This window comes from Aptenodytes patagonicus, chromosome 2, assembly GCF_965638725.1.
Source record: "Aptenodytes patagonicus chromosome 2, bAptPat1.pri.cur, whole genome shotgun sequence".
NCBI lineage: Eukaryota > Metazoa > Chordata > Aves > Sphenisciformes > Spheniscidae > Aptenodytes > Aptenodytes patagonicus.
Genome location: NC_134950.1, coordinates 157,758,347 through 157,760,621, shown reverse-complemented (window position 1 = coordinate 157,760,621; position 2,275 = coordinate 157,758,347). Strand labels below are relative to the sequence as shown.

At 45.1% G+C, this 2,275-nt stretch overlaps 1 non-coding gene across 1 annotated transcript; it reads right to left on the bottom strand.

The window, feature by feature from the left end:
* Positions 1–1,615: 1,615 nt before the first annotated feature.
* TRNAG-UCC (transfer RNA glycine (anticodon UCC)) lies at positions 1,616–1,687 on the bottom strand. The gene has a single exon. It is a non-coding gene; the product is annotated as a tRNA-Gly (tRNA).
* Between the last annotated feature and the right edge of the window lie 588 nt (positions 1,688–2,275).

Sequence of the window (2,275 nt, the reverse complement as noted above, 5' to 3'; positions counted from 1 at the left end):
ATTTTCACAGCCTGTATCTCCCTTTCTCCACTCCTTCTAGGAACTCTAGTCATTACGCATTCTTAGTTAGCTATGAAGTGCAAATGGCTAGAACTTCTCCCTGGGCTAGCTCAGCTCCTTTAGCCCTTTCCTTCTTTTCATTGCTATAAACCTATGAGTGCGTTTTCTCCCTTTTGAGAAAAAAGAAAAAAAAAAAAAAAAGAAGAGACTGAAACAAAAGAAGCAAACATTTAGTATAATCGAATATTCTTCCATACACTGCGGCCTGTCATGTGAGTAGGTCCTGTCGGCATTTGTCTTATAAACAGGTTTTGGAAATATAGTACAAATTATTTTCAAAACTACTTTGGGATAGAACATTTTCTCTGAAAGAGTTGTTAAGAGTCAGGTTTCAAGTACAACATGATTCTGAGCCATGGGATTGACAATGATTAATTGCATCACCAAAACTGGTTGGCACTCTCAGAGACCTGGAGGGGCACTCAGACAGTGGGGCTTCCTAGGAGGTACTTAACCCCAGACTTTGATGTATCTGGTGGCTCCTGAAGGCACTAGCTACTGGCTCTGTAGTGAACCGTAGCTTGTATGCATTTCTCTAGCTCTGCTGGAGTGACACTTCTTCCTTTGGCTGCCTTGTCTCTCAGCCCAGCTCCTGGTGCCATGCCCTCTCCTAGAGAAATCGCTAACATCTTGTATTGGTCCTCTGTCCTCAGTTCTTGCCTTGGCTTGACTCTTTGTCTTGATGCACAGAATGATAGAATCACAAAATGGTTGAGGTTGCAATGGACCTCTGGAGGTCATCTGGTGCAACCCCCCTGCTCAAGCAGGGACACCTAGAGCCAGTTGTCCAGGACCATGTCCAGACAACTTTTGAATATCTCCAAGGATGGAGACTCCACAATCCCTCTGGGCAACCCGTGCCAGTGCTCAGTCGCCCTCACAGTAAAAAAGTTTCCTGATGCTCAGGGAAAACCTTCCGTGTTTCAGTTTGTGCCCATTGCCTCTGGTCCTGTGACTGGGCACCACTGAAAAGAGCCTGGCTCCATTCTCTTTGCACCCTCCCTTCAGCTATTTATATACATTAATATGATTCCTGCCCTGAGCCTTCTCTTCTCCAGGCTAAACAGCTCTCTCAGTCCTTCCTCATAGCAGAAATGCTCCAGCAGTTTAACCACCCTTGTGGCCCTTCACTGGACTCTCTCCAGTATGCCCATGCCTCTCCAGTACTGGGGAGTCCAGACCTGGACACAGTCACTGCTCCAGGTGTGGTCTCACTAGTGCCGAGTAGAAGGGAAAGATCACCTCCCTTGACCTACTGGCAATACTTTGTCTAACGGAGCCCAGGACCCCCTTAGCCTTCTTAGTTGCAAGGGCACATTGCTGGCTCATGTTCAACTTGGTATCCACCAGGACCCCCAGATCCTTTTCTGCCAATCCGCCCTCCAGCTGGGTGGCCCCCTGCATATAGGGGTTGCTCCTCCCCAGGTGCAGGACTTTGCGTTTCACTCCTTATTAAACTTCATGAGGTTCCTGTTGACCCGTTTTTCCCGCCTGTCGAGGTCCCTCTGGGTGGCAGCACCACCCGCTCGTCTGAAAAAGATGTCAAAAATGAAATTGCGTTGGCCGGGAATCGAACCCGGGTCAACTGCTTGGAAGGCAGCTATGCTCACCACTATACCACCAACGCTGTGATAGTTGTTGTTCTGTGGCTGGATTCTCCCTTCTCTTCTAGTTTCCACCCGTTCCTAGCCTAATCACAGGGCTTACTAACTGCCCACCACAAGCACAAAAAAGGACTGCTGAGGAAAACATTCAAGTTTTCTCCACAGCTGGCAAGGCTACTAGAAAACTTTTTTCTTTTCTTTTCTTTTTAACAACGAAAAAGACTAAGGTATTGTTCAGTGAACTATTTCCAACATCCTGATTTGTTTAAAAGAAATTCCAAACAAAAGGACCAAAACCTTTGGAAATGGCACTGCAGATAATAGGACAATTGGAAAAAAGGCCAGCTGACAGCTCCAGTCTGATGAAACAAGCATCCTCATTTCACCATTTTTAGTAAAAGAAATACTCTTGCCAGCATTAACGTTAAACTATGATGAGCTTTTTATTTCATGTTTGAAAGGTTAGGTGGAAAAAATTATAATGAACGACATATATTGTCCTTTCCCTCAGCTACTGCTTTTTTCTTCTATCATCCAAAGAAACACAAGAACACATGGAAAATGTAGCTGAAAATAAACTGAATAGATTTACAAAAGGTTGATATTTGAAA